The following is a 19,924-nucleotide window of genomic DNA, read 5'->3' as shown; positions in this document are numbered from 1 at the left end:
TCAACCCTCTTGTTATTTCTTGATCCCAAATACTCTCATGGACAAAGCTTCTCCTACCATCCCTCCTCAAGTATTCACTTTTTTTAGTCTCTTTTCCAGATTCCCGCTTCCCCTATTTGGAAAATTCCTGTTTTTATCCCCACCTTTAGAGCACCACAAGCAAGACTCAAGACACTCCTGTGTTCCTTGTTCTTATCTCTCTGCATTTCCTTTCCAGTTCCTCCTCCCCTTTTGAAATCTGATGTGGAGCCACAGTTTCCCTTCACCTCCTTCTCTTTACTCCTCCCCTTCCTTGCGACTGTGGTAGTTGAAATGCATCAGTTTCTTTTTTGCCTTCTGCTCCCCACCCCCAGCTTCTATGTTCCACATCCACTGTTACCTTTCACCTTCCAGGTGGAGTTGAACCCTTTCCCTAGTGTCTGACATCCCTCCCCTCCTACCTCCTCAGGGATTCACTAGGGTGACTCTCCCTCTGGCCCTTCAGAAGCTCCTGGGTGCCCTTCTGTCTGATGACAGTTTGTTGGCTGGTGGCTTTCGGTTTCTTCCCTTTGCAGTGGCTGAATTACCACCACCATCTCTGGCTTCTAGGAGTTGCCTCTCAACTCCAGACTATAATCTCAACTCAATCCTGGAAGAACCTTTAAACAACTACATGTATTTCAACAGGGTGATCATGAAGAGGAAAGAAGAGTACATTTGCATTCAGAACATGACGGACACATGGCTATGCCTGCAGAGGGGCACATCTCTCATGTACCGAGTGCTAAGCTTTAGATGGAAACTCAGCCCGGCACTCCATCCTCCACCATTATTGTTTTAAGTGTCACTTCCTCTATGATCCTGTTTCTTGTCGTATCCCTTCTCCCACAATTTCATTTAAACCACCAGATCTACTCATGGTTCCCTGTGTATTTTTTTTTTCATGTTTTAATTTTTTATTTATTTAAGTTCTGGGATACATGCACAGTATGTGCAGGTTTGTTACATATGTATACATGTGGTTTGCTGCTCCTATCAACCTATCACCTAGGCTTTAAGCCCTGCATGCATTAGTATTTGTCCTAATGCTCTCCCTCCCCTCACCCCACCCTCCCTGTGGATTCTTTGGCCAGTCACACTTGTTTTGACTTTGGCTGTTGCTTTCCCCTTTCCCTCACCTCCGTAAGTCCAAATCCTACTTCTTCAAGGCTCAGCCCATACACTACCGTTTCCACAAAATCCTCTCAGATGTCACACTGCAGAACCCTCAGTTTTTTTTCCTTTTTGAGACAGGCCTTTGTGGTGTCATCCAGGACCGGAGTGCAGTGGCACAATCCCAGCCCACCGCAGACTTGGACTCCTGGGCTGAAGTGATTCTCCCACCTTAGCCTCCCGAGTAGCTAGGACTACAGGCATGCACCACAACACCCAGCTAATTAAAAAAAAATTAATTCTGTAGGATGAGGTCTCACTATGTTGCCCAGGCTGGAGAACTTCTTATGAGTCTTAAAACTTCCCTGATTTCTACTTGTAGTGAGGGTTATCTGTGTCCTGCTAGACTGTTTTCATTTCATACTAATTTCCATTATGGAAATTATCCCAGCCTTTGCCCAAGCTGCCCTCTGGCCAGCAGAGGTCACAAGTATTAAAAAACTTTCATTTGGGTTGATGATTCAAAAAATCAGAACACGTTGCTGGGAAAGAAATGCCTGTTCATGTATTTGCATTCATTCACAAAAATAATACCTGTACCTCTCACATACACCAGATTCATAAGGTATGGTGGGGAAGAGCTGGCTCACTTGAAGACGATCAGAGCCATAATAAGACAATAGCTAATATTTATTATTACTATGTGCTGGGCACCATGCTAAAAACCCTATAAGGCATGCACTACTATTGTCCCCAGTTTACAGCCAGGAAAATTGAACCTCATAGAAGTTAACAGGTTACATTAATTGTTCTGTTTACTCCTTCAGACCCAATCTTCACCCTCTTCACTCTGCTGTATGCTCCAGGAAACCAACCTCTAGGTGTGGAATCAATGGTCTCCTGCCCTGGGGCTTTCTACTGGACCCAATCAATGGGAGATACCAGTGGGAGACCCAGGAGACCAGAGGATGGGAGGAGAGGGCTCACAATACTGATTTTCTTAGGCGCTCCTCCGTCTAGATGTAAAAGGCCAAGAGCTGGTTTCTCCCCCTAAGGTGACTGCCCAGCAGCCCTTTTCTACAGTCACAGGTATCAGAGGATTCCAGTACTTTAGGATACAATAAAGCACCTCAGTACTTTAAGATACGATCTTATTTGGAAACAGGATTTTTGCAGATGTAATTAGTTAAGATAAGGGGTAGGGAGGTCCTAATCCAATGTGAGTGGAGTCCTTAGAAGAAGATGGTCATGGAAGACAGACACACACACAGAGGGAATGGAAGCAGAGATTCTGGTTATGCAGCTGTAAGCCAAGGAATGCCCAAGATACTTGGGAACCACCAAAAGCTAAGAAGACGCAAGGAAGGATCGATTCCCTTACAGGTTTCAGAGGGAGCATCACCCTTCCAGCACCTTGATTTCAGCCTTCTAGCCTCCAGAACTGTAAGAAAACCAATTTGTTTTAAGCCACTCAATGTGCAGTACTTTGTTATGGCAGCCCTACAGAACAAATACATTTACTTATGCCTTTGGAGATAGTCCTTTCATTAAATTCTTTTCAATTATTTTTTTGGGTGTGCTACATGTATTCTGATGGGTCCCCAACCTTCCTAAGGTGAAAAGGCTAGGAATTGAATTCAGGGCTGTGAAGGTAAAACTCAAACACTTATCCTATATAACAATGCTAATAACAATCATGGGTAAAACTTACGTAGTGCTTATATTAATTCCCTGAAAGCCATTTAGTCTGAACACTAGAGTTGCGGGCTGTATTTTTAGCATTGATGACATGCCTGATTTTCAGACCTGGTGGGTCTGTGTTAACTGGCAGAGCTGTGATGAAAAGTGAGCTCTTAAGTGAGCTGATTTCCTGAAGAGGCACAGACATGCTTGGAACAGTGCAAGTGAAATCCAGGGCTCACAGGGGTCAGGATTTTCCAATATGCTCAAGAGTTTCTCATAAATACCATCAGAAGAGCGGCCGGGCAAGAGCTCAGGTGCTGACCTTTATACCGTCATGCCTAAAACTACCAGACAGTATCCTCATTTTTAAGGTGAACTGGCAGGGAATTGTGAGGGGACCAGGCCCTTTTGAATACAAATAGGCTGGCCACTTAACAAGCTGCAAATCTTCCAGATGAAAAAGAAAGAGAAAGCAAACAGATGAAAGGTACAGGTTGAACATTTTCCTCTGCTGCACAGGATTTCTCTGCCTGTTGTCCCTTCTGACCAGCTCAGTGCCTGTCTCTACATATCCCAGTTCCTGCCCTAGGGAAGCAGGTGGAGGAAGCTGCTAATTACTATTCTACCATTTCTTTTAAGGATGACACTATTTTTAGTAGAAGTGACTCATTCATATAAGTAGGTATGGTTGGCGGGATGGGAGGTTCTCGATGACAACTTAACCCTTATGTCTCAGTATGTTTATATTTATCCTCATACTTTAACCCTTCTCTTAATGAGCACCTCAGGTCAGTTGTGATTCAGAGCACCAAAGAAAACACAGACATTTATCTGGAAATTATTTAAAGTGTTTTCCATCCATATACTTGAGAAGTGAAAAACTTCTCAAAAATATAGATAGGAGGGAGGGCAAGAAAGGGAAAACTGGGAAGGACCACTGTCCTCTTGAAGAGGGGGACAGGTGAGGAAGCGGCTAAGAGGTAGAGAGAAAGGTTGAGGAAATTTTACTTCAGATGCCCTGGGCTTTACTATGCAGTAACAGGGAAAGGTCCGTACTAGGAATTGGGTGATTTAGAAGTCTTGGAGTGAAAGCGCTTCCTTCTGAAAAGGCTGCTTTCTGATTCTGAGACTCCATTTTTCCTCTTAGAAAAGGAAAGCGTATTCTAGAACTTTTAGCACAACCAACACACCCAGCTTTCAAACCCTGGGCACTGGCAAAGCACTTTATAGGTTATCTTACATAACCCTCATGAAACTTTTATGGGACAGGTAGTATTATAATCCCATTTTACAGATAAGGAAGCTGAGGCTTGGAGAGGTTTTGTAATTTTTTTTAAGGTAACATACTAGTCAATGGCTCATAACTCATGTCGGTCTGAGCTCAGATATCCAACAATTCTGGCCCAGTGGGGTGTGGCTAGTACACCAGAGCCTGCCAGGAAGTGATCCTGCTACAAGAGCCAGTGTTTGAACATACCTGCAGACTTCCATATGGGACTTATTGCTTTTTGCTGTTGTGAGAACCTTCACCTGTGTGAGTCTGTGGGCTTGCTGGTTAAGAAAAACATGGTAAAAAATGTTGCCATTACAAGCACTTAGACTTAAATAACCTTTTTTTGTGATTCTTCCTCATCCAATACAAGTTAATTTACCCATGATTTATCTATTTACATATTAATACAGTTTTGTGTATTTGTTATTTAATCAACACTTCTAACGACCAGTCCTTAACCACATTACCTGTTGTAGAGAATGAATCCCTAAATATGACTGACATTTCTGCATAAACTACTAACGTCCCCAGTATCATATGCATGCAGGGTCTTGCTCTGTCATCTTTTGGATGGTTAAAGAAAAGTCATAATTTACTGTAAAATCATCATGTCCAGGGATATTCTTCTTCTAAGTATTTTAAAAGCAAGAATGAAAACTACAATGTTGGACCAATTCAGCTCAATATTTCTTGCTGCAGAGTATCACTGTGGAGCATAACTGCCTCGAACACATTTATATTTATAGTTCCAAGAAGTCATTGGGTTAAGAAAGTCCACAGAAAGGGTGTGACAAGAATCATCAATCCTTTCATTTCTATAAAAACTTTAATCATGAGTTAGCATTTTAATTTTCTCAAAGGCAACCCTTGACTACAAAACCATCAAAAATGAAAAAATAGGGATCCTCCTGTTGTAATTTTCCATTGTTGCTGCCAATAATGACCAAGTCTGTCTACTGACCTTAGGAAGCTTATCAACATATCTGAGTGTAGATTCCTGAAAATACATTGTTTTATCAAAACACTGCTGAGAGTTTTTCACCTGTTCTTTCCAGACGACCTAAATAGACCTTGCACATTCCACCGTATTCTCCTTCTTCTGGCAAATCCTTCGCCTTTCTTTATGTGCCCCTGAGCTTTACTCATTCTTTACAGTAGTGTTCAAGCTCCATGTCCTTCTCTGCTATTCCTGGCCAAGACCTTTTGATCTCTAGACCACTGCTGTCCAATAGAAATATAATATGAACTGCACATGTCACTGTGAAAATTCTAGTAACCACATTAAAAAAGTAATAAGAAACAGGTAAAATTAATTTTAATGACATATTTAACATAACCCAATATAGCCACATTATTGTTTCAACATGTAATCAATAGAAAAATTAGTAATGAGATAGGAGATGTTTACTTTTTTTGGTATCAGCTTTCTAAAAACCAGAGTGTTTGTTAATACAACACATTTCCTTTTTTTCTTTTTTTTTAGACGGAGTCTTGCTCTATCACCCAGGTTGGAGCGCAGTGGCATGATCTCGGCTCACTGCAACCTTCACCTCCAGGGTTCAAGTGATTCTCTTGTCTCAGCCTCCTGGGTAGCTGGGACTACAGACGTGCCCCACCACACCCAGCTAATTTAGCTAATTTTTGTATTTTTAGTAAAGACGGGGTTTCACCACGTTGGCCAGGATGGTCTCTATCTTTTGACATCGTGATCTGCCTGCCTTGGCCTCCCAAAGTGCTGGGATTACAGGCATGAGCCACTGAGCCCAGCCAATACAACACATTTCAATTCAGACTAGACACATTTCAAGGGCTCAGGAGCCATGTGTACTGGATGGCACAACACTGAACCACATGTTCTGAGAGGGACAGGGTAGTTCCTGGCACACAAGTAGACTCAAACACTTGTTGCTTTCAGTTCTTGCTCCTAGCCACATTTATCTCTGTTCTGTCAGTTTGCAATGATCACTGTGGCCGGTGTTAGTTACCCTCCAAGGAACGCACACATCCTCTCAACTAATTTACATGCCCTTGGACAGACACCAAGGAGTGTGCTTTGATTTTCCACAGCGTACACTGAGATGCTTGTAGTCGCTAAACCTGGAGTTCCACTACAGGCCTCCCCATCTTGGCACATGTTGTTACCTCTTCCAGGAATGTTCTTTCCCCTTCTCTTTTGAAAAGTAACACCTGCTCTCACAGAGCACCCTGTCCCCTGCCACCTGTCAATTTGATTTAATACCCATTTTCTGAACATCTTTTATTAAAAGATGTTACTCCTTGGTTTCATTCACTGCCCCATGAGCTGTTTTGTGTGTGCACATATGTGTGTTTGTGTATATTCCATGTCTTACTGGTTTTAGATCACTAATACCAAAGACTGTCCCGGTAAAATGAATGCGGGAATGCTGTATCACATATGCCGAACAAAATATCAATTGATCTTTATAGCTGTGAAATAAGACAGGTTTCTGACTTAAGAGATGCTCTTCATTTATCACCCGCAAAATAGGTAAATGGCTAACTGCCCAACATACTGGCTCATTTCCTGGAATAGGAAAGGAAAACATGGAACTTCAATCCTTATGATTCCCTGCAAGGGAGGTGCTGTTACCCCCATTTTACAGCTGAGGAAAAAGAGGCTCAGAGAGGTCAAGAGACTTGCTCAAGGCTGCGCAGCTAGTGAGTGCCACAAGAGGAGTAAGAGTCCAGGTCAGTGTGTCCCTGAAGCTGATCTTCGTGTTGAGGCCCCAGTTCCCGCAAAGTTCTAGAGCAGAAGCCTTCTGATCACTTCAAATAACCCTAGTTCAGCAGGAGTCTCTATCCAGATCGTGGGAGGGAGCGCAATGCACAGCCACAGGCCTTTTCTGTCACAGTCCCCCCACCAGGAGAGCCTGCCCCCTTCCCCACTCTGTCAAATGTGAACGGTAGTGACAGAAGATGCCTCCCAACTTGTCAACAGAATAGGCTCCTGGGGACCTGGGAACAGATCAGAACAGCAGTAAAGGCCCTGGGTCCACATCCCGCAGGCTGTCAGAGAGCAGGGGTCAACTCCAGCTTTTGAGTGTAAGAAACTGCTTTACTGTGCCCCCCTGCTTTTGAAATGATGCTTTCTCCCTCATTAAGTGCGTCTGCCACTCTCTGTAATGGAGTCTGCCTAAACATTGCCTAATAGCACTGATTAAACTAAGCATGCATGTGCCTGGCACCATGGCTGCTGCTATCACAGGAATCCCAGGGCTGCTGAGACCAACTGCAAGACACCGAAGCTGCTGGTAACAAGCCTGGCAGCAGGGCACCAGGGTGCAAATCTGATTTGCAAAGAGGAATTAACTTCCCTTCCCATGTCCTATCTCTCCTAATAAGTAGATAGACGGACAAAAGCAAAAGAGATGGCAGGGCTGCTCTTAACTGCACCTGCCATCCTGAGTGCTGTGGCACCTCCCCTGGAAATGGTCATGACCATGTAGGGAACATGGATGGGTTTCCTCAATTAATTTCTCTGCCAGCTTAGTCTGAAGTCATATCACGCATAGATTAGCACTCTTGGATAAACCTAAAATTTGAGTTTGGATTTCGGTTTGTTTTGTAATAGTCTATATATACTGCTATAAAGACACTCAGCATGTAGAAATCAGAATAAAAACATAAATGAGGAAGATTATTTGCTTTGTTTCACAAGGGCTTTGTTGCAGGGCTTCTTTAAATGGTAAGTTTCATTGGTGCATTTAGAATAGAAGTTACCTTACAAATAATTTTTTAAAGAAAAAAGTCTGGCTGTAAATCAGCTGACATTTACAGCACGGTCTCCGTGACGCAGGCACTGGAGGGACGCACGACACACATGAACTCTGATGTTCACGATAACTCTGAAAATGAGCTATCAGCATTCCTGCTGTATAAATGAGAAATCGACATTTGAAAGTGCAAAGTTATCAGGTAAATCTGGTGAAGCAGGTTGAATTGTGTCTCCCCAAAAGGTATGTTGAAGTCCTAATCCACAGTACCTGCGAATGTGACCTTATTTGGCACAGAGTCTTTGAAGATGTTCAAATGAGGTCATACTGGATCTGGGTGGGCCTAAATCCAATAACTGGTGTCCTTATAAGGAGAGTGAGAGAGATCTGACATAGAGGACAGACACACAGAGATGAAGGCCACATGATGACAGAGGCAGAGATTGGGGATGATACAGCTGCAAGGCAAGGAATGTCACAGATTGCCAGCAACCCCCAGAAGCTAGAAAGCGGCAAGGAAGGGGCCCTAGCGCCTTCAGAGGGAGCATGGCTCTGCCAACACCTTGATATCAGACCTCCAGCCTTCAGGACTATGAAAGAATAAGTTTCTGTCATTATAAACTGCCCTGTTTGTGGCAGTTGGTTTCGGCAGCCCTAGAAAACAAATATGCCTGGGAACACCAGGTTTGCTGATTCTAAAGATACCTCCTCTTCCTCAAAGGATTTCAAGGCTGCCTGCTCTGTGGCTGTTGACACTGAAGGCCCTCACTCTTTCCAGTATCTGATTTGCCTGCTCTTGAGGAAAGCCAGTGAGAAGCATTAGACAGGGGAATGACACCATCTATCTGAGGTGAGTTTTGCAAGGCATGGCCCTGGATAAAGGGGAACACACGGGAGACTAGTTAGAAGTGTTGCTATTGTCCAAGGAAAAAGTCGGTGGCTTGTGCTCACCTGGTGGCAGTGGAGATGAGAAGAAACTGATGACTGTGATTGGTGTTGAGAAGGCAGAACTGAAGATTGCTAGCACCTCAGATGTGCGGGCGGGGGTGAGCGGCTTTCAGCTGGGATGCTCAGGTTTCTGGCCTGGGTAACTGGGTGGGTGTTTATGCCATCGTGAGAAGAAGGGGAGTTTATTGTGATAACCTAATAGACTTTAATTGAAATGCATTGGTGGTAGAATTCTCTAAGGAAACAGGCTTTAGAATCAGGCAAATGTAGGTACGTATTGTCTGTAAGGCAACACAGTAGCTACGCAATGTCGGGTGAATCATCTAACCGCACAGGTTTCAGTTTCCTCATTTGTTGTTGTTTGAGACAGGGTCTCACTCTGTCGCCAAGGCTGGAGTACAGCGGCATGATCATGGCTCAGTGTAGCCTGACCTCCTGAGCTCAAGTGATCCACCCACCTCAGCCCCCAAGTAGCTGGTGCAAGCCACCATGCCTGGCTAATTTTTGTACATATATATATATTTTTTGGTAGAGACAGTTTTTCCATGTTGCCCAGACTGGTCCCGAACTCCTTGGCTTACGTACCTCACTCACCTTGGCCTCCCAAAGTGCTGGGATTACAGAGGTATGCCACTGCACCCAGCCAGTGTTCTCATTTGTTAAAAGTAAAGATAATGATATAAGTTAGCATATGTAAAGAGCATACGGTAAGCAAATAATCGGAGGTTAGCGTTTATAAAATATTTTATAAGCAATATGATGCTTTCCTCTTGGAACATTTCAATGATACATCTTAATCATTTTTATTATTGGCCAGGCACAGCTGCTCACATCTGTAATCCCAGCACTTTGAGAGGCCAAGGCAAGAGGATCACTTGAACCCAGGAGTTTGAGACCAGCCTGGGTAACATGGGGAGACCTCATCTCTACAAAATATACAAAAATTAGCCAGGTGTGGTGGCAGGTACCTGTAGTCCCAGCTACTTGAGGGGCTGAGGTGAAAGGATCACCTGAGCCTGGGAGGTTAGGGCTGGATTGAGCTGTGACTGCACCACCGCACTCCAGGCTGGGCAACAAAGTGAGCCATTGTTTTTAAAAAAATCATTATCTTAAAATAGAGAGGATCTTGTTTTTATTTCCTCAATTGAATGTGGGAAAAGTGTGGGGAAATGGCGGAATACAGACATAAAAGTTCAGTGCAAGCTCCCTTTAATATCTCAAGAAAATCAAAATCATTTTCTAGTTCTGTCTGTGCAACTATAAGGTATTTTTAGTGCAGAGTTTAAAAATTTTTAACTAAAAAGACAATGTAAGTGAATGAAAGCCCAGCTATGTATACACTATATATTTCTTTATTTCCAGTAATCATGGGAACAGCATGTACCAGTAACAAAATAGCACTTTCTCTTGCCTAGCAGATTTTTCCTCCTGTCTAAAGGGCTACTAAAACCATTATGTTTTTTCCAATGCAGGACATCTTGTCCTTTCCCTGAGGTTATAGTACTTGGTGCCTTTCATGATTTCAGACAGTAACTGCTCCCTAAGTGGGGCTCTGTTCTTTGTCTAAGACATTTTATCTTTTCTAAAGCACAGCGTTCCCACCAAGACAAGTGCTATTTATGTGTACATTGTCAGAGCTACGCAAATAATTCTTACTTTTCTTGAAATATTTAAAATAAAACATTCAGTATAAATTAATAAAGATCAGGTATTTTAATATTTGTATAATTGGGATTTGTTCTTTCAGCTAAGATACTCATAAATCTAGATGCCATTATTAAAAAGAAGTAACTGGATTTTCTTGACCTTTAAAAACACAACCTCAATGATTTATCATATAAAAAGAGAAAATAAAACCTTGAGCTAAGGATCATAATGAAAGAAGGAAGTTGCTAAAATAAGGACAGAGATCTTGCCAAAGCCTTCTACAACCTGGTTATTTCCCCTTTTATTTTCTTCAGGTGTCTCAAAAAATATTCAAAACTGAATGCACTGTGATTTATCCTTTCTACTTTCCCACCCAGGTCCATCCTTTCTCCCACATTTCCTATCTTGGTTAATGATTCCATTACCCAACTAGAGGTCTGGCATTGTCCTGAACACTTTAATTCTTATTGCCCAGGTCTGACTGGCCACTGGATCCTGGCAGTTCTACCTCCCGATTACTGCTTTAGCTCCTTCCTTCTTTCCACCCCTATATTTGCTCCCTGGACCAAGTGTTCTTCAACTTCCATAATAGCCCATTAAAGGTCTTCTAGCATCTAGTCTTGGAGCTCTCGCATTCATTCTCTACTGCAGTCCATGGGAGCTTTCTAAATTGCCCTGTTCTTCCCTGGTGAAGCACTGGCCCCAAGACCTACAGACTGGAGGGTCAGCTCCCTAGAAAGTCATGAGAAGCCCATCAGAATGATCTCTCCCTTCTGTGAAGTCTTGTATTTCAGTACTCTCTACCCAAGCCTGCACTTGATATTCCAGCTGTTCTGTGCTGTCTGTGGCCTATCAACCCTACCATGCTGCTTTCCTGCCTGGAAATGTTTTTCTCCATCTTGTCACCCTAGGAAATTATTCTTAAACCCACTGCTAGTTCTGATAGTTCTTCCTCTAGGAAGACATCTGAGACTTTTCCTTCTCATCCACTGCCATCTCAGCAGCCCTTTTGTATCTTGACCTTCTTTCTATTCCTGTATACTTCATACTGTATTTTTAATGTTTTAATTTGCACAGTCTATCTCCCTGCCCATATTGGAAGCTCCCTGGACGTGGAGACTGTTTCTAAGTCATTGTTGCTTCCTCCACCCTTACTGTGTGGATACACCAGTTACCCATCAACTGTTAAAGTAAATTATGATCTCAGCTGTTCATTGCCAAGTCTGTACTCCTTTTTCCCACTACTCTACATCCTCCCAATATATTTTATTTTCCAATCCCACCAGGCTCTTATCTTCATCTTGTAGATGAGGAAACTGAGGCTCAGAGCATGGAAGACATTCCCAATATCACACTGCTAGTAAGTAACAGTTAGGATTTGACCCGAGAGCTGGGTGAAACTGCACAGCCTGGATACTCCAATGCTCCTCCCTGCTGTCTTTGCAGGATATAAGCAGTAGATTGGGAGCAATTTCTTCAAAGTGCAAAACATTTCTGCACCTCCATACTTGTGCTCAATCTTCACTCTCCTCTCCTCTACCTGCAGAATTCCTACTTCCCCTTTAAGTTTTAGTTCAAATGCTGTTGACAGGTTTTTTTTTTTTTTTTTTTTTTGAGACAGGGTCTCCCTCTGTTGCTCAGGCTAGAGGGCAGTGGCACTATCCATCATAGCTAACTGGAGCCCTCAAATTCCTGGGCTCAAGGGACTCTCCCCATCTTTCACATTTTCTATTTCTGTCAGCTTGAAATAATAGTTTTCCTCTCCTGTGCATCCTACAATATCTTTATACACAGACACACATCCCTGAGCCTTCGCTTTCATGGCCTTCACCATATTCTAGCTCATATGATGGTTATTAGTACCTTTGGTGCAGAGACCAGGTCTTTTTCATTTTTCTGTGACCACAGCCCCTTATGTAGTGCTATGTACATAAAAGTACATAGTGCTATTTAGCATAGAGTACTGAATGAATAAGTGAATGAGTGCTATATTTCATCAGTCTGTCTCTGCTGGAGAACAGGTTTTATAAATATTCTTGTCCCCTCAGCCCCTGGCCTGGTAATCTGAAAATAAGTATCTGATCAGGTGTTTGGCTCAATTGTATTTATATCTTATGGTATAGTTACTCTTCATACCTTGAAAGAAGAGGAGAATGAGAGGGGAAAGCCATGTGTAATTTGGGTCTTCAGGTCTGAATCCTTGAAAGAAAAAGAGAAAGACTGAATCAGCCTTGCTCTGGAGACTATTCTCAACCAGGAGTAAAACACAGCTCCCTTGCGGGTGCAGGTGGAAATGTGTGAGTTAGTTGGGTGGGGAGGGGGGGTGGGTGTTGGGGGAAATGCTGGCATTCACATTAGTGGTCGGAACCCAGCAATACTAAAGGCCCTAAAATGCACTGGGAAGTCTCACATAACAGAGAACTGTGCTGTCCAAAATGCCAACAGTGCAGATACTAGCTTTTTAAAATTGCTGCCATAACAAATAACCACAAACTTTGAGGCTTAAACAACACAAGCTTATTACTTTAAGCTCCTGTAGGTCAGGAATCTCACACGGGTCTCACTGAGCTAAAAGCAAAGCCTCTGTAGGGCTGACACCTGCCTTCAGGCTCTAGGGGAAAATCCATTTCCTTGCCTTTCCCATCTTCTAGGGGTTACCCACATTTCTTGGCCTATGGTATCTGTCCTCTATCTTAAAAACCAGCAACAGCAAGTTGAGACCTTTTTCCACAGAATCACTCACTCTCCTCTTCTGCCTTAAGGACTTTTGTGATGACTGGACCCATCGGGATGACACAGGGTACTCTGCCCATCTCAAGGTCAGCTGATTAGCAACCTGAATTGTATCCGCAACCTGAATTCCCTTTGCTATGTAACATAAAATAGTCACAGGTTCCAATGATTAGAATGTGACACCTTTGTGGGTTATCATTCTGCCTATCACAGTGTGCCCACATTGGAGGACATCCCACAATTATTGGGCCTCGGTGATTATCTTCTGTGTTAGATGGGTCTGCCTCAAGACAGGGATTCAGAGAACAGTCTGCACTTAGAGAGCTCTGAAATATATACCCCAGTAAAATCCTCAGCAGTCTGTGAAGTGTCATTCCATCTTACAGGCCCACAGTCTCCACTGCCCTTCCCGTCTCTTGAGACACCAATGGAAGCCATCAGGAACATCAGGTCTCAGTCTCGAGACCCCTTCTCAATTGTAGCTGGAGGTGGTAGGCACAGGTAAGAATGAAGGTCATGGGGAGACATGTTATCTCATCTAGACTGGCTTAATACTTATTAACTTTTTTGCCATCCTAGTCCTCAATGCTGATATTGACAAAAGCTTCCAAATATGACTAAAGAACAAAATATTTAAAGCCATTTATTATTAATATATTACAAAAATCAACCCTACACAAACCATGATTTTGTTCCTCAAATAATAATAACTATGCTGGCTACCAGTACACAGTGCCAGGGACTTTATGCACTGTTTTATTTGTTCCTTATGACAATCCTATTTAGTTGCCATTATTATTCCCATTTTACAGATGGGGAAACTTAGGTACAGAGAGGTTACATTATTTGTCCAAAGAGCACATAGCGAGTAAGTGTAGTCAGAGTTTGATTCTAGCTCTACCAGTCTCCAGAACATGCCCAGGCCCATAAATGCAGGTTAGGTTGAAGAGGCAGGCATGGCCCAAACTCCTGTATGTCTCGGGGTGAGGGTAACTGTTCCATGCGCCCCATAAGTTGCTGTCACTGCCTAGGTTACCAGGTGGTAGAGCAAGGCCTGCTTTATCTGTGCTGAATGAACCTTATGGCTTTCTAAGGAACATTTCTGATATCCCTGATAAAAACTGTTAATCCAGCCACCAGTGCCAAGACCTCAAACTAATTAGCCTAAAAAGTCAGATTAGAATGGGGTTAATTCTGTGATCATCTACTATTTACAGGGAGGTTTGATAATAAAAAGAAACTTAGATCTTTGTTTCAAAGCACTTTCCTAAACAGAAGAATTTACTAATTACAGTGCTTGATAATTATGTGTTGAGTACATAAATAAGTAGGAACAGCATTTAAAAAGTGATTCATTAAAAAGCCTGCAAGGCTATAACCTCTTACGTTAACCATAATCATCTCTGAGTGATAAAATAATAGGTTGTTTTTGTTTTCTTTTTTATTTAAATAGGTTTTTGGGGAACAGATGGTGTTTTGTTACATAAATAAGTTCTTTATAGGCGATTTCTGTGATTTTGGTGTACCCATCACTCGAGCAGTGTACAGTGTACTCAATGTGTAGTCTTGTATCCCTCACTCACCTCCTACCCTTTCCTCCGAATCCCCAAAGTCCACTGTATCATTCTTATGCTTTTGCATCCTCATAGCTTAGCTCCCATTTATGAGTGGGAACACATGATGTTTGGTTTTCCATTCCTCAGTTACTTCACTTAGAATAATAGTCTTCAATCCCATCCAGGTTGCTGTGAATGCCACTAATTCATTCTTTTTTATGGCTGAAGTCCTCATAGTTTAGCTCCCAAAATTAATGGACAAAAATCAGCAGCTCTGCTGTACATCAACAGTGACAAAGCTGAGAATCAAATCAAGAACTCAACCCCTTTTACAATAGCTGCAAAAATATAAAATACTTACGAATATACCTAACCAAGGAGGTTAAAGACCTCTGCAAGGAAAACTACAAAACACTGCTTAAAGAAACCACAGATGACACGAATGGAAACACATCCCATGCACATGGATGGGTAGAATCAACATTGTGAAAATGACCGTGCTGCCAAAAGCAATCTACAAATTCAATGCAATTTCCATCCAAATACCACCATCATTCTTCACATATGACGTTTGATTTTCCTTTCCTGAGTTACTTCACTTAGAATAATAGTTTCCAATTCCATCTAGGTTGCTGCAAATGTGTATGTGTGTGTGTGTGTGTGTGTGTGTGTGTGTGCACGCGTGCGTGTGTGTACATCATAATTTCTTTGTCCATTTATTGACTAATGGGCATTTGGGCTGGTTCCATACGTTTGCAATTGCAAATTGTGCTGCTATAAACATATGTGTGAAAGTATGTCTCTTGTATGTCTTCTTTTCCTTTGGGTAGATACCCAGAAGTAGGATTGCTGTATTAAATGGTAGTTCTACTTTTAGTAATTAAGAAACCTTCACTCTGTTTTCCATAGCGGTTGTACTAGTTTCCATTCCCACTAGCAGTGTAAAAGAAGTAACTCAAACATCACATATGAAGAATGATGGTGGCATTTGGATGGAAATTGCACTGAATTTGTAGATTGCTACTGATTTGTGTACATTAATTTTGTATCCTGAAACTTTGCTGAATTCATTTACCAGTTCTAGAAGCTTGTTGGAGGAGTCTTAAGGGTTTTCTAGGTATACAATCATACCATTGGCAAACAGCAACAGTTTGACTTCCTCTTTACCAATTTGGATACCCTTTATTTCTTTCTCTTGTCTGATTGTTCTGGCTAGGGCTTCCACTACTATGCTGAACAGAATTAGTGAGAGTGGGCATCCTTTTCTTGTTCCAATTCTTAGTGGGAATGCTTTCAACTTTTCCCTGTTCAGTATTAGGTTGGCTGTGAGTTTGTCACAGATGGCTTTTATTATCATAAGATATGTCCCTTCTATGCTGATTTTGCTGAGGGTTTTAATCATAAATAGATGCTGGATTTTGTCAAATGCTTTTCCTGTGTCTATTGAGATGATCGTGTGATTTTTGTTTTTAATTCTGTTTATGTGGCATATCACATTTATTGACTTGCAGATGTTAAACCATCCCTGCATCCCTGGTACGAAACCCATTTGATTATTGTGGATTATATTTTTGATATGCTTTTGGGTTTGGTTAGCTAGTATTTTGTTAAGGATTTTTGCATCTATATTCATCAGGGATATTTTTCTTTCTTTTTTTTTTTAAATGTCCTTTCTTGGCTTTGGTATTAGGGTGACAGTGGCTTCACAGAATGATTTAGGGAGAATTCTCTCTTTATCTTGTGGAATAGTGTCAATAGGATTGGTACCAGTTCTTATTTGAATGTCTGATAGAATTTAGCTGTGAATTCTGAACTTTTTTTTATAGGCAATTTCAAAATTATCATTTCAATCTGACTGCTTATTATTGGTCCATTCAAAGTTTCTATTTCTTCCTAGTTTAATCTAGGAGGGTTGTATATTTCCAGGAATTTATCCATCTTCTCTAGTTTTCTAGTTTATGCATATAAAGGTGTTCATAGTAGCCTTGAATAATCTTTTGTATTTCTGTGGTATCAGTTGTAATAGCTCTCATTTCATTTCTAGTTGAGTTTATTTGAATCTTCTCTCTTCTTTTCATTAATCTTGCTAATGGTGTATCAATTTTATTTATCTTTTCAAAGAACCAAAACTTTTAAGAAGTTAAAAGTTTAAAAGAATTAAAACTTTTGTTTGTTTTAATTTCATTTAGTTCTGTTCTGATCTGTTATTTCTTTTCTTCTCTTGGGTTTGGGTTTGGTTTGTTCTTGTTTCTCTAGTTCTTTGAGGTGTGACCTTAGATTGTCTATTTGTGCTTTCAGACTTTATGATGTAGGCATTTAAGGCTGTGAATTTTCCTTTTAGCACTGCCTTTGCTGTATCCCAGAGATTTTGATAAGTTGTGTCACTATTATCATTCAGTCCAAAGAATTTTTTAATTTCCATGTTGATTTCATTGTTGACCCAATGATCATTCAGGAGCAAGTTATTTAATTTCCATGTATTTGCATGGTTTTGAGGACTCCTTTTGGAGTTGATTCCAATTTATTTCACTGTGGTCTGAGATGGTACTTGACATAATTTCAATTTTCTTAAATTTATTGAGATTTGTTTTATGGCGTATCATATGGTCTGTCTTGGAGAATGCTCCATGTGCTGATGAACAGAATGTATATTCTGCAGTTATTGGGTAGAATGTTTTGTAAATATCTGTTAAGTGAATTTGTTCTAGGGTATAGTTTAAATCCATTGTTTCTTTGTTGATTTTTTGTCTTGATGACCTGTCTAGTGCTGTCAGAGGAGTATTGAAGTCCCCCACTATTATTGTATCTAATTCTTAGGTCTAGTAGTAATAGCTTTATAAATTTGGGAACTCCAGTGTTAAGTGCATATACATGTAGAATTGTGATATTTTCCTTTTGGCCTCCCAAAAATATATGAAGAATTGTGATATTTTCCTATTGTGATATTTTCCTGTTGTGGTATTTTCTTGTCCAACAGGAAAATATCACAATTTTTAGGTGCCTAAATCTCTAGCAAGGCCAGGGACATTTTCCTTGATTATCCACTTAAATATGTTTTCCAAGTTTTTAGATTTCTCTTCTTCCTCAGGAACACCAATTTTTCCTAGTTTTGGTTGTTTAACATAATCTCAAACTTCTTGGAGGCTTTGTTCATTTTTAAAAAAATATTCTTTTTTCTTTGTCTTTGTTGAATTGAATTGGGTTAACTTAAAACCTTGTCTTTGAGTTCTGAAGTTCTTTGCTTGTTTGATTTTGTTGCTGAGACTTTCCAGTGCATTTCGAATTTCTCTAAGTGAATCCTTCATTTCCTGAAGTTATTTTTTTTTAATGCTATCTATTTCACTGAAGATTTTTCCCTTCCTATTTTGTATCTTTTTCAAAATTTCATTATGTTGGACTTTATCTTTCTCTGCTGCCTCCTTGATTAACTTAATAATTGACCATCTGAATTCTTTTTCTGGCAATTCAGGGATTTCTTCTTGGTTTGGATCTATTGCTGGTGAGTTAGTGTGATCTTTCAGGGGTGTTAAAGAACCTTGTTTTGTCATATTACCAGCATTGTTTTTCTGGTTCCTGCTTATTTGGGTAGTCTATGTCAGAGGGAAGATCTGGGGCTCAAGGGCTGCTGTTCTGATTCTTTTGTTCCACAGGGTGCTTCCTTGATGTAGTGTTCTCTCCCTTCCCCTAAGGATGGGCTTCCTGAGAGTTGAACTGCAGGTATTATTATTTATCCTCTGGATCTAATCACCCAGTGGAGTACCAGGCTGGTACTGCAGGTGTCTGCACAGAGTCCTGTGATGTGAACTGTCTTCAGTCTCAGCTGTAGATACCAGCGCCTGCTCCAGTGGAGGTGGTAGGGGAGTGAAATAGACTCTGTAAGAGTCCTTAGTTGTAGTTTTGTTTATTGCACTAGCTTTTTGTTGGTTGGCCTTCAGCCAGGAGTTGGCAATTTCAACAGAGCATCAGCTGCAGTAGTACAGGGAGGATCCAGTGAAGGGAAGGGCCCTAGAGCTCCCAAGAGATTATGCCCTTTGTCTCCAGCTACCAGGGCAGGCAGAGAAAGACCATCAGATGTGAGCAGGGTTAGTGAGTCTGAGCTCATACTCTCCTTGGGCGGGGCTTGCTGCAGCTGCTGTGTAGGATGAGGGTGTGGGTCTCAGGCCAATGGGTTTATTTTCCCAGAAGGATTATGGCTGCCTCTACTGTGTCATGCAGATTGCCAAGGAAGTGGGGGAAAGCTAGCAGTTACAGGCCTCACCCAGCTCCCACACAACCCCAAAGATCAGTCTCACTCCCACCGTGCCCTTCCAAAAGGACCAAGTTTATTTTCAGCCAGCTGGTGGGCAGGGCCGGAAACCTACCCCAGGCTGCCAGCCTCCTGGCTGAGAAATCAAACAGGGCTTTCAGGTTTTGTGCCTCCCCACCTGCTGTGGCTTCATGCTGTGTCTGCACTCCCTATTCACCCTCTCCCCAAGTTCTGTTCAGGAAACTTCATGTTTGGTCAAAATTGTTACAAAGTTCAGCTGGAAGTTTCCTCCTTCCTGTGGTCTTTTCCCTGTTCCTCTGGCAGCCCTCCCCAAGGACCTCTGTGAGACAAAGTAAGAAATGGCTTCCCTGGGGACCAAGAGCCCATAGGGCTCTTTCCACTGCTTCTTCTACTCCTGTATTTTTCTCAGCTCTCTAAAACTGTCTCAGCTCCAGGTAAGGTCAAATCCTCCTTCTGTGATCTGGACCTTCAGGTTCCTCAGTGAGGGTGTGTGTTCAAGGTTGGATGATCCCCCTTTCACACTTTCACACTTCGGGCACTCACAGTTTTTTGACTGTCTCCCAGGGCCTGCAGGAGCAATCTGCTTCCTTCAAAGGGTTTGTGGATTCTCTTGGCTTTCCTGGTATGTTCCTGCAGTAGTTCTTGGAGCAAAAGTTCACAATATGAGTCTCCACATGCTGTTCTGTCCATCCAAGTGGGATGTGCAATTTAGTCCTGCCTCCTATCTGCCATTTTCCTCCCCATTCCCTGCCAGAATCTTAACAGATAGACCTGGAAATCTGAAGAGCTGGGCTGTCCTGGCACTGTGGCAGCTGAGTGTGTGCCTTTGTTTCCTTGTTTATATCTTCTATTTTTTTCCCACAATGAAAACCTTTTTTTCCCCACATGTTTATCTTATAATGTAGGAAAAGTTCTTAAAAAGAGTATTTCATTAAAAATTAAGTAAGTAAGA

General features: G+C 41.7%; 2 protein-coding genes across 4 annotated transcripts in view; one reads left to right on the top strand and one right to left on the bottom strand.

Moving 5' to 3' along the window:
* The window catches only part of SLC24A2 (solute carrier family 24 member 2), a 277,206-nt gene that overhangs the window by 153,655 nt on the left and 103,627 nt on the right, over window positions 1-19,924 (bottom strand). The window lies entirely within an intron of this gene.
* The window catches only part of LOC108284007 (uncharacterized protein C11orf98-like), a 42,002-nt gene continuing 30,292 nt past the window's right edge, over window positions 8,215-19,924 (top strand). Inside the window, exon 1 of the mRNA XM_037728524.1 lies at window positions 8,215-8,671. The gene's annotated coding sequence lies outside the window, so the exon portion shown is untranslated. The remainder of the gene's footprint in view (window positions 8,672-19,924) is intronic.

Source organism: Cebus imitator, unplaced genomic scaffold (genome assembly GCF_001604975.1).
Source record: "Cebus imitator isolate Cc_AM_T3 unplaced genomic scaffold, Cebus_imitator-1.0 Scaffold267, whole genome shotgun sequence".
Classification (NCBI taxonomy): Eukaryota; Metazoa; Chordata; class Mammalia; order Primates; family Cebidae; genus Cebus; species Cebus imitator.
This window is presented reverse-complemented; position numbering and strand designations above follow the sequence as displayed.